The following is a 13176-nucleotide window of genomic DNA, read 5'->3' as shown; positions in this document are numbered from 1 at the left end:
CTTGCACAGGTCTCTGGTCTGAAAGGTCAGACTCTTTCTTGGATGCAAAGTAAGCACCTGACAGGATTCAGACATCCTGGTTGGGATGTCTTACCCACTAACATGAGATAAATCCTGCTCAACTTACTGGCAGTTCCTACCTGCTACCTGTGAAGGTCAGCACAGCATTTTCTAGGATGTGGAAGAGAGAAAGGGAGGCAAGAGTGAAAAAGGAAGCTGGGCACCTGCGTCTCACTCTTATAATCCTAGCTACTCCTACTAATCCTAGGCTGAGATCTGAGGATCACAATTCAGAGTCAGCCCAGACAGGAAAGTCTGTGAGACTTTATCTCCAATTAAGCACCAGAAAAGCCTGAAGTGGAGCTGTGGCTCAAGTGGTAGAGCAAGTACTTGACTGGCACACAAAAGGACAGTGCCTAGGCCCTCAGTTTAAGCCCCAGGACCAACAAATTAATTAATTAAAAGGAAAGAGAGAAAATCAGTCACCAAAGTTTGATTAGGAAATGCAAACTGATTTTAGTATTAAGGTGTTCCAGCCATTAAGAATGCAAGCCCATAATTGTACATGCGTAATTCACACTTGGTTTTTTGTATTTGTCTTTCTTCTCCTCCATGTCACTGCTACACTTTCCATGGTTGTAAGCAAGGGAAGCTTGACTACAATTGCTTCCAGAAACTTGGATTAATTCCTGAAGTTTGGTGAAGACCAACCCAGATGAACACAAAAGTCTTCAGTGGCAAATGAAGAGCACATCTTCAGAAGCCATGCCCTGTCCTCTGGGTTGGACTGAGTTTTGGCAACCACACAAAGCAAAGATGCCCTGGCCTGTGGCTCTTGTTGAAGAGTCATCCCCACTCCGGAAGCTGTTAGGAAAGATAAGCTATAGTTGTTCAAATGAAATGTAATTTACAGCTTGCCACTTAGGAGAACAGACCCCTACTCAAGAAGGACACATCTTCTCAGTCTGGGCTCCAAGTTCAAAAAAGTGCTTGCAGGTTACTTCCTTTCCAGCATTACACAATGGTGTTCAGTCTGCCTCCTTTTAGGCCAAGAATGTGAACAATCCAAAAGAAGTAAGGGCTTCTTTCACTGAGGCTACCTGAATCACAAGGACAGTCATATGGGCTGGATTTGGCAGAATCTATTAGGGAGAGATTGGATATTTTACAGAAATCAAGGGATTTGCACTCTACCTCAAACAATCATGTTTCTGTCCTTTGGCCCATACTCGTTTCCAATAAGCAGCTTACCTTTCCTCCAACACTTGAGCAGGAAGATTCCTTCTGCCCCTAAGGACTCATTCAAGTTCTACTTTCTCTAATCATTATCTGGTGGTACCAACCTAACTCTCCACCACCACCTGTGAGCTATTTAAAGTGCCTCTTCAGTCATGTATATAAGTAAATCTTCCCATAGAATATAATTCTTTGAGAGCAGTAAACACATCTTGTGTCTTTTACTTCCAGTATATTCCTATGCCTCCTCAACTTTCTTTATAGAGATATATGAAGTGCATATAATGTACAAAGTAAATACAGATTAATTAAATACAAAGTAATTAAAGATTTTTACTAATTAACTCATAGAGGCAATACGTAAAAGTGGAAATAAATTTCTGGAAACACTGTAAGTAGCAAATATTCATCTTTAAAACTTTATTGTATCTCAACAGCAAACATCAAATAAGGAGTTTGGGGTTTTTTTTTATTTCCTAGGCTAGAACCCACATGGTTTTTCCTTAACTATACTATGTGTAGACTAGGGATATAGGCATAAAGTTCAAAAATTAAGCTTTTTAAAGAAAATGGGTCCTGATTTGAAAATGCTTTTAAAAATCATTCAGCCATAAACAACCAACAACCCTGTGGTCTCCCAGATCTCCACAACTGTTCCTAGTTTTCATCTCAGTGAGATCAGAAAAATAAATCTGCCTAAAGAAAATATCAACTCTTTTCTATCCCGGATATGCATTTGTAAGGAATGTGGTTAGCATGAAGAAAAGAAAATAAAGACAACTTTTTTTTCTCTCTTTGCTATTGTGTTCTTTAAAGTTGTCCTTTGGTTCCAAGTTTAAAATTCTTTCACACCTTTTCAAATGCTTTGGCTAAGCCATGTCTTAGATACCACACTAAAAACTTCAAGAGCACACACATTCCTGACTCACACAGGGTGTTTGCATCCCAACCATATTTGTTCCTGAAACTATTTGCTCAAGCCCAACAAGGCAGCTGCCATAAAGAAGAAAATGAAGGAATCTAAGACATCTGGCTAATGGAAAGGTTCCCCACGGGATAAGATCACCTGTCGTTTCTGGGTTTGAAGAGAAAGTCTCCACGTCATGATGAGGATGTGGGCAGAGCAGGTGGATGCAGTTCCAAGGATCAAAGCAAAGATGCATTTCATAACAAGGGAGGCTTCTCTAGACAACTCAATACGAAGGTCATATATTAGCTTAAAGTACGTCTGTGTACGAAAGCACATATCTGCCATGGCATGAGGACCATTCTTCATGCTGGGGCACATTTGCAAAACACATGATTTGGAACAGTCTAGAGCCAGAATTGGTTCTGTATCCACCCCTGGGCAGGTTGGTCAGACTCCAGTGTAAACCTCTTTGAGATTAACCACTTATTCCAGTGGAGAGCACTTGATAATTAATACCAGATCTGTCCCAGACAACTTTGTGTGTCTTACCCCTGGGCAGAGACCCAGAAAGTTCCCTTTTTGATGGATCTGTTGGGATGAGGTAGAGAGGTTTGATGTTTTCCTATTTGACTGAATCTACCCTGAGGTATATAGATGTGTTATTTTTGAGAGGCATATGGCATTTTCAGGGCAAGAGCTGGTCTCGACAGATGAGGAAAAGTATGGGAATATAGTATTATCTGAGGCCTGTCTGCTCTGAAGCACATCATTAGGTGCCTCCTTTCTTCAGCAGTCAGCAGTATGGAAAGATGGAGGGGCGAGCTTGTGTTTCAGCAAGTTCCACATCTTGAGGTTTGGAGTATGGAAGAATGCCTACTGATGGGGTGAGATGATCCAAGTTCTTTATGGGATAACAGTTTCTGCGGATTTTTCCCCCTAATCTAGTCTGTTTTATGCAGCCAGCTTTGAACCAATCATTTGCCCCTTCTAATTACTTTCCTTTGTTCATTCCTGAAATATTTTCCTTTTCTAGCATGAGCCACCCGCAACCAGCTAAGATTTTCTTTCAAAAAATAACATAAACTGCCAGGTACTGGTAGCTCACACCTGTAATCTTAGCTACTCAGGAGGCTGGGATCTGAAGATTACCGTTCATAGTTCAAAGCCAACATGGGCAGGTTCATGAAACCTTCCAATTAACCAGTTAACCATCAAAATGACAGAAGCGGAGCTGTGGCTCAAGTGGCAGAGCACCATTTTTGCGTGCAAAAGCTCAGGGATAGCACCCAGGTGCTGAGTTCAAGCCCCAGGACTGGCGCACACACACACACACACACACACACACACACACACACACACACACACACACACACAAAAGAAGGTCAATTAGCCAGATTACAGGCAGCTCATGCCTGTAATCTTAGCTCCTTAGGAGGCTGAGACCTGAGGGTCAAAGTTCAAAGCCAGCCCAGGAAGACAAATTCATGAAACTCATCTCCCAAACCAAAAGTGGAAACATGGTTCAAGTGGAAGAGCAGCACCCTTGAATGAAAAAGCCAAATGAGAGTTTGAGGCCCTGAGTTCAAGCCCTAATCCTGGAACTAAATAAATATCTAATGAATAAGTCAATGAAATAGCATTGATTAAAAGCTTGTCTTAAATCAGCTGATTTAGCACAGATTGACTGAAATATCTACCAACTGTGTTTACTGAGAAGCACTGGGTGAGTGGCAATCCCTCTCCCCTGCCCTCGCTGTGTTGTCTGCCTGCCAGTCTTACGAGACTGTATACTCCTTGCAAGCAGCATGTTTGCTTTGCTCCAGTTTCTCCAGCACTTCACACACTATTATGAGTTACACCTTTCTCACCTGTTCTGTCATCCCACAAATTTTCAAGAGCCTTGGTTAACGCCTCGGCCCCTGCACAAGTTACTGTAGCCAATGACAAGACTTTGCCCACACACAGCGGCTTGAGCCATGAATCAAGCTGGCAACCATCTTGTGGCAATAAAAAGTGCTTTTCTTTCCTTCTGGTGAGCTTGGACTACTTGTCTGCATCTGGTCATTTTCTTTCCGTCTTCCTACAGAGTAGTATCCACACCCTCTCAAACCCCTTTGGCTAACCCAGAGACAGCAAGAACACCCAGTTCCCAGCCAGCAAAGATGAAGGCTTGGGTGTTTTTCTCCATCTACACCTCCCTTCTACTTTGAAAACACATGGAGGAGGGGGTGATGTTGCCCCCTGAGAAGGAGGGGTGGGAGGGGGTTGTCACAGCTGCAAAACTTCCAGCTGAAACTTGGGAAGCCCCAGCTCTGTTGCCACAGTAACCAGCAAGCTCTTGCCTCTAATGCTTTGGAGATCTTCTGTCTGATCAGAAGTGGAAATGTCCCCCAAAGCTGACCCCAGGCTAACAGCTCTTAACCCTGACCCACCCCATAAATACATATCCAGCTGGAGCTTCTCAGTTGCTGGGGTGAAGAAGCCTAGGATCACCACAGGGGGCATTCTGAATTCTGGGTTCAGAAAGATGCTACTTTTCCATTACTAGACAGAGTCCTCCAACCTTCGGTGCAGTCATGTGACGAGAAGGTGTCTTAAAAATTACCTTAGCAGGGACACCAGTGGCTCACACTTTTAATCCTAGCTACTCAGGAGGCTGAAATCTGAGGAAAGCAATTCAAAGCCAGCCTGGGCAGGAAAGTCTATGAGACTCTGATCTCCAATAAACTACTCAGAAAAAGCAGGAAATAGTGTTGTGGCTCAAGTGATAGAGCACTAGCCTTGAACACAAAGAGGCTCAGGGACAGTGCTCAGGCCCTCAGTTCAAGTCTGAAGACCAGAAAAAAAAAATATCATCTATGGCTCCAAATGCTGCATTCAGGTGAGAAGTGCGGTGATTTCTCTTCCTGCCAGCTGTGTATGTAAAGAACAAGCAGGGAAGGGTGCAAGTCTGCCTCTTGGGGGACTGCTCCTGGTGAGTATCTAGTTGACTACATCATCTCATGGGAGCACTTGCCAGGGTGTGCAGGTGCTGATTTTCATTTCAAACAGAAGTTCTGCCTTGCCAAGTGAAAATGAGCAATGAGCGAGAGCGACTGATTAACCGTATCCAAGAGACCATCATCAACTGTCCTCATTCACTTCTTCATGCAATACAAAGGCAGAGATGCTGCCATTCTAACAAGGAGCTAAAATATAAATAACAAAGCTTACTTCATGCTTTGGAATTGTCACAGGGACATGATATGGATCTGGAACGTGTGCTCAGTTATCCCAACCATCCCCCAAAAAAGAATGATGAAGTGATGTGGGTGGGGGAGGGAGCTGGGTGTCATGCATTTGCCTGGTGTCAGAGAAGCTGGCTTCAGGTCCAAGATCTTGGAAACTGTAGACCAATCTCACCTTTGCCAACTTGGACTTTGATGTCTCACATGCAATCAGGTTTGAAAGGACCATAAACATGCTATCAGATAAGCCAGGTCTGGGGCAGTTGTTTTGGCTGTTTGTCATGAAAAGAGTGAGTGATGTTTCATCCTGACTTCTGCCTCAGTAGAGATTTTCTCTAATCTCACTTGGATCTCAGAGAAGAAAGGACACATAATGGAAGAGGAAGGAAAGAAGATATAAACACTCTTCCTGAGAGGAAAGTCCTTCTTGGACTCCTTGAATCAAAAGTTTCTGTCCTAAGCCAAGTACTGGTGGTTCACATCTGTAATCCTAGCTACTTAGGGGGCTGAGATCTGAGGATCACGATTCAAAGCCAGCCTGGGCAGGAAAGCCTGTGAGACTCTTATCTCCAGTCATCCATCAAAAAAACAGAAGTGGAGCTGTGGCCCACAGTGGCAGAGCCCTTGCCATGAGCCTTGAGAAGCTAGCCCCACAACTGTCTAAAGCAAAAAAAAAAAAAAACCCACAACAACAACAACAAAAAGTTTCTGTCCTACATTTTTCCTCTTCAAACCTGGCAAGATCAAGTTAATTCTGGATGCAGAATAGCTATGAAGGAAAAGCCACAGTATTTTCCAATAGTCATCCTCTTTTATCTTTTCAGCATTCTTCTGAAGAATACAGCTCACACGTGCACAGGGTCTTAAATTACAAAGTATTTTTATTATCCAATGTAAATCTTACTAATTGTTCTTTGGAGCAGTATCCAAACTGGAATGCAGAATTTGGCATTGGTGAGGCCAGGCCCCGAGTTCAGGCCCCACAACCGACCAAAAAAAAAAAAAAAAGAATTTGGCATTGGCGTAGACTCTCTGTCATACCTAGCAGAGGGATCCAACATGGATGGGCCAGACCAACAGACAACCAGCGGGAACCCAGCTACTGGGGCCACCTGTGTGTCCTTGGGAAAGTGATACAAAACATCTGGTCCTCAGTTTCCTTATTTATTAATCCCAAACAAGATGGTAGTGGCTTTAGACTACATAGGCTGTCTAAATGAGTCGATATCTTTTTTTTTTTGGTCCCAGACCAGGATTCGAACTCGGCATCTAACACTTTCTCTCACTGGCTGACACTCTACCTCCTGAGCCACACTTCTACCCCCATAGTTGACATATTTTAAGGACCAACTCTAGAACATGATGAGTAATAGACGTTTGTCATTATTATTGGCAGAGCCATAACTGGAAGCTGCCTCCGCTAGCTTCTAGCTTCTCGTGCAGTGATGTGTTGGCTGCATCACACCATGGTTTTCTCTAATAGGTAGATATGAACCTCAGCGTTCTACATTTCAGTGAAAAGCTTATCCAGTCTTTCTGGTCAGCAGCTCTAGCACCAAGGTCTCCAGTGTGGCTAAATCACACTTCTGTGGCTGCAAGCAGCACATCAACCCTACTAGATTTGTAAAATATATCAGCCAAGCACTCTTTTCAACATTTCTGTCAGCCTGAATGCAGCCTGACCCTTAGTAAAAGCTTCTTCTACCCTCACATCTTTGAAGATAAAAAACACTTGGGCTCAGTTGGGCAACGGTGGCTCACGCCTGTAATCCTAGCTACTCAGGAGGCTGAGATCTGAGGATAGTGGTTCAAACCCAGCCCAGGCAGGCAAGTCCATGAGACTATCATCTTCAATTAACTACTCAGAAAAAGCCGGAAGTGGAAGTGGTAATGTGGCTCAAGTGATAGAGCACTGGCCTTTGGCCTGAGAATTCATGAATAGTACCCAGGCCTTGAGTTCAAGCCACAATACCAGGGGGAGAAAAAAAAAGATTTGGCTCACTCATTGGTGTGGTGGGGTGCTTACAGCTCCTACCCCTCGCCCCTTTCTTAGGGAGTGCATGGTTGCATACATTGAATATTTGAGTATTTGAGCAATTATATTTTGTTGAGTGTCTTTATTGTGTACTCTCTGAGGATACAGCCTCTGTTGTACTTTGGTTTCTACTTTCCCGTACCTATAAAAAGACGCCCAATAAATGCTGCGCATTTGATTCCTACTTGCTTTGTGAACTCATTAGCGGTGTGATGGACTGATACCGACTCTTCAAAGGGCTAACAGTGGTCCCTGAATTTGGTTGCAAATTCATGATGATCTGAGGATTTCCCTAGATTCATTCAGCATGGTACTGCCTGGGAGGAGGGAGAGAGTAGGGAGTTGTATGTGCAGGAAGCAGAGCCTGTTTACAACCCCGCGTGTCACCTACTACAAAGCCTCAGAGCCCTGTCTATATCTGTGGCCAGCCGCACACAGCATGTCCAGAGACACGGGCCTGAAACAGGGCTCACTATCTTGTCGCAGTCTGTGTCGGTGGACTTTGCTGGAACCAAATTTGACCTTGTTCTCTACTTGAAAACAAGTGAAAGTCATAAGTCAGGGTCACTTGGCAGCAAAGCCTGGTGACAAAAGGGGCTCTGCCTAAAGGGCAGCTCAAATCCAGGCATTAAAATAACCGGAATGGTGTTGTTTTCTGATCAAATTCCTTTCCCTGTCGGGTTTGTGATTCTTGAGCCTGGGAATGTCCCTCTGGGCTCCGGTTTCTCCGCTGTCACACACTGCTCTCGGGGCTGGAATGTGCGCACTAGCCGTGCAAGTCTGATGTAACTATGTCACAGTCCCAAAATGGAGAAGACATTATCTCATAGATGGTGGCCACAGGCGGGCACCAGCGTGCTTCTGGCAGGCACAGCTCCGACATTCGGCCCTGGGAGGCTCCCACACAGTAGACAGGGTGGGCTGAAGCCCAAGGCTGCCATCTGTGCTCCAACAAACCAGGGTCCTGTGCCCCTTCTTGATCATCTAGGATGGAGACAAGGCTCCTTTTTGAACTAGTCATCTTGGTGGTCTGAAAAATGATCTCTGGTAATAAGGCTCAGCCTCTACTCACATGGTAGAAGGTATGAAATCAGGCTACTCTACACCTTCCTTTCTCAGAGGGCCCTGGGGAGCAGGATTGCTTTCCACGAGGGCAGGTAGGGTCTGCTGGCCTATGAGGTAACCATCTTTTTAAGCACTTGGACAGAAGGAGGCCTCCAGGGAAATGCATTCACCTCTCCCAGAGTGATCACACTGGAGGCCTGGCCATTTCACTCATGAAAGATCCTTGAGATGAGATCTTATCCTAGCGTGCAAAGATATGCCTAGACACTTTCTTCCTCCTTGCTCAGCCCGTGTCTCCCCCTTTGCATCCCATGCACCACTCTGAGTCACTTTGCTCTCAAACAAAGCCATTTTCAAACTAGGCCAGGCCTAGTTCTGCCTCTTCCTCCTGCCCAGCCTTCCTGCACTAAAAAGCACCTCCATGTCTCAGCTTGCTAGGACATTCCTCCAGGTCCTGTCTCAACGTCCCTGCTCTGCCAGTGGCTCTGAGTGACCTAGCCTCCTTAAAGACACTAGCACTCGTGTCTGTGCGTGTTTTCTTTTGTCTCGCAGTGCTGGGAGTGGAACCCAGGGCCTCTCATAGGCTGGGCAGTGCTGCCACTGAGCTCCCCAGCCCTGCCTAGGCTCACAGCTCCCCCCACTCTTGGGTACCACCTCTCCAGTGCAGACTGAGTGCTGCCCACCCTGAGCCTTGTTCATTGCACTGATTTAGAAATGCTGTCCTGCCCTGTGCCAGTTCTATTGGCCTCTGAGGAGCTGAGAAGCTAAGATAATATACAGGCTCCAGCCTCAATTCCCAATGCCATCCACTTTCCTTTTCCAAACAGACCCAGATCACGCATCACTAGGTCAAGCCTTTGCACTATCTCTTTCCTTCCAGCACGATCTTCCCTGCATACCCACAGGGCTCACTTCCCACTGCATTGTGGGTCCACACTTCCCCCTTCTCAGACACTACTTCCCTGGCCATTCTGTCTAAAACCCGGTAGTTCTTGTCCCACAAAACCTGTCCTCTTCCATTTCCTTCATAAACTTTACTAACACTGATAGACATGAGAGTATGTTATATCAACACATTACATTACACTTTGTTGTAAGTGTGTGTGAGCACGCGCATGCGTCTCGTGTGTGTGTGTGTGTGTGTGTGTGTGTGTGTGCTTGGATTGGAACTTAAACTCAAGGCCTCATATTTGCACTTGGATTTTTCATTCAACGCTGGCACTCTACCACTCGAGCCACACCTCCACTTTGGCTTTTTCCCCCCGGTTAACTGGAGATAAGGGTCTTATGGATTTGTCTGCCTGGGCTGGTTTAACACTTTGATCCTCAGATCTCAGCTTTCTGAGTAGCTCAGAGTCTAAGTGTGAGCCACCAGTTGCCCGGCTCTATGAAATAAATTTTTAATTGAAAACTTGTCCATGTGTAAGAGGTGACATGGGGTAGTGATAGATGTACACATCAAGAACTCTGTGATGATATTTAATATGCTTTCTCTCAAATACCATTATTTTGTAGTGAAAACAAACCACTCCCTATGGAACTTTTGACTCTATTGCCTGTTACTATTTTCTGGAGACACTGTATTGCATGGTAAACCTCATGAAAATACTCATTTTACAGAACTGAAATGCTGAATCTGTGGATCAATACCTCTCCAATCCCCCAGACTCTTAACCCTAGGTCACCATTATCTGTTCTTTTGTTGTTGTTGTTCCTGTCAGTCATGGGGCTTAAACTCAGAGCTTGGCGCTGTTCCTGAGGAGCTCTTTTGCTCAAGGTTAGTGCTCTGCTACTTACAACCACAGCTCCACTTCTGGTTTTCTGGTGGTTAATTGGAAATAAGAGTCCCAGGGACTTTCCTGCCCATTTTGGCTTAGAATTAATATTCTCAGATCTCAGCATCTTAAGTAGCTGGGATTACAGGTGTGAGCCACCACGCCCAGCTTTCTGTTTTAATACAACTTTCAATGCTTTACCTGTAAAAATAATGCACCAGCACTAAAACTACAAAGGTTTTTGAAAGTAGGTTAACTCCCTGACCATACAAAGTAGGAAATTGAATCCCAGAGAAGAGAAAATGATGGAAATTAATACTTGAACAGTCACTGTCTGTACCATTTATCTAAATTCTCCCCAGAGCAAGGTCTCATGTGATAATTCCTCTAGCTAAATTCCTACATACAGATTTTTCTCTGCTTTGAATCATAATAACTTTTACTATGATCAAAAGCAAAATAAGAGAACAAAGCCAAGAGTGTCAATAGCGTAAAGTTCCATCCCTTCATGTTCCCAAGTGTTTAAGAGATATTATTGGATTGAAGCATTTAGACTGGTTTGATCCAGCATACTGAATGGACATTTACAATTCTTCCATCCTCCTTTATGTTAGTGAGGACCTTTCAGAACGGCCTGTATTTGCCACAAAGGAGTAATCCAAGCATATACATGACACTAAGCGATGATTGAGCCTCAGGGTCTCCATTTGGCCTCTACGCCTCCCTGGGACATGCTGCTGGGGTCACTACAGCTGAACAGGACACCACTCCCTGTACCCCCAAGAATGGCCCAGCAGTCCTGTCAACAGCCATACAAAGATGTTCCAGCTGTTGTTTATAATTCTCCAAAGTCCTACTGAGTCAAAAGCTTCCCTCAGTTGACTGCCTCATGCTCTCCTAGGAAGATAGTGTCTGATAGCAAGGAATAGCAGTCATTTCTTGGCAGGACAGATTGGCCGGGGACTTGTACCCAAACAAAATAAGCCTTTCAGGGAAGTGTATTTCAAGGAGCTCACGTTCCCAAGGCGCTGAGATTCTTGCAGGGCTGACAATAGGAGCCGAGGGCAACCTCCAGCCAGAGACATCCACCCATTGCCAGTAAGTCAGTGCTCAGAGAAGACTGTAGGGTCTACCGGTTCAAACTGGAAATGCCACAGAACTCCTGGGCAAAGGCCTCTTTATACTTCCACGGCCCTGATGTTGTAGAGGAGTTTTTGGGACCTTATGCATCCTTATCACCTCTGCCTGGCAACTCTTCTCTAATGTTCCACACCTAAGTTGTTGCTTCTAGGTTTGGTTCCCTGCACAGGGCACAGACTCTGTCAAACACACAGGCAAAAGTCCCAGGCACATCCCAGACAGTTGTTGGACACAGGATAGCCAGTTTACTTCTTCACCTTATTTTCTAAAAGTCCACAAGAGGGCACCAGTGATCTCCCAAATCAGACCGAGAGCGGTGACAGTGAAGCCAGCAGGTGACACTGTTGCTCCAACTATGGAGTAGGAAATGGTTGTGGACACCCCAGCTAGAAACAGCATCCTACCTGGAAAGAGCTAGTCAGGAGAAGATGCTGGGCCTGTTCTTGCCAGACATTGGCATCTGGCTTGCTAAGCAAAGCCCAGCTCCAAATGCTGGGTGTGGAAGACAGGAGAGCTCTTTGTGGCTGCATGGAGAAGCCCTGGGTGAGGAACCAGAGTTCCCAGGCTCCATTTCTGCTTCTGTTGCTACTTTGCTGGGACACAGAAAAGGGAGCCATGCCTGCCTTCAGCACAAATTGTAACCTACTTGATCATGCCCGGTGAACCTGGGATTCAGGAATAGAAAGGATAAAGCCTGATGCGGGTGGCTCATGCCTGTAAACCTACCTACTAGGAGGCTGAGATCTGAGGATCATGGTTCAAAGCCAGCCTGGGCAGAAAAAGTCCATGAGACTCTTATCTCTAATGAACCACCAGAAAATGGGAAGTGGTACTGTGGCTCAAACTGGTAGAGCACTAGCTTTGAGCAGAAGAAGCTCAGGGACAGTGCTCAGGTCCTGAGTTCAAGCCCCATGACTGACAAAAACAAAAAGGGGCACAGATTGTGCCCTGGATAGATGGATGCATCATGGGAGGGATGAGAAGGGTGTGAGAGACTTCTATTCAAAGTGATAGTGTGAGGAGAGACTGAGACAGACACACAAGTGGCCATAAGGGCCTCACACATCTGGAGGTAGTGGGAGGGAACACAGATGGGTCAGAAGGTGCTTCCAAGTGAGGTCTGAGAAGCTCCATCCCCCTAGAAAAGACTCAGAAAGGGGACACAACAGGAGAACAAGGGAACAGACAGCAGGGTGGACAGGTGGAGTTCCCCTTGGGAGTGCACAGTAGGAAGTAAACTACCCCAAGATGAAAGGACTAGAGGGGCTGAGACTGCAGGCTTTGTGCAAATGTCCCTGACAGGTTTCATGGTCATATGCTTCACAGAGTTCCAAAGAGCAATGTTGTCCCTAGCATGCATGTTCATGTCTCAGTGCATAAAGGCTCATCGTGTGCAGATGCATTAGTAATTCCTAAAGGTGAAGGAGAACCAGAGGAATGCTGGACCCATGTCCACTCTGGACCAGGTTTAAACTTTACGAAGTGTCATCACAAGATCCTATTTCTCTCACTTTCTTCTCTGACCAAGAAATTTTTTTTAAAAACTCATCATGAAATGAATTCTTCAAGATTTAAAAGCTATCATATGTATTCTTGGTCAGATCAACATATACATTCCTTCTGCAAGCTAAGTAATCACCATAAGTCAGTCATAGAAAGGCCCGTATTGTCATTTATTCATTCAAACCACATCCCAGGCTTACATTCCATGGAGGAAAAACATGAGCTCTTGAAAGCTTGGGTGACTTTCCAAGGTCATTCAATTATTGAAGGGTCATGCTGGTGCCC

The sequence above is a fragment of the Perognathus longimembris genome, chromosome 3, assembly GCF_023159225.1.
Source record: "Perognathus longimembris pacificus isolate PPM17 chromosome 3, ASM2315922v1, whole genome shotgun sequence".
NCBI lineage: Eukaryota > Metazoa > Chordata > Mammalia > Rodentia > Heteromyidae > Perognathus > Perognathus longimembris.
The sequence above is the reverse complement of the archived record's forward strand: the minus strand, read 5'-3'. Positions refer to the sequence as shown.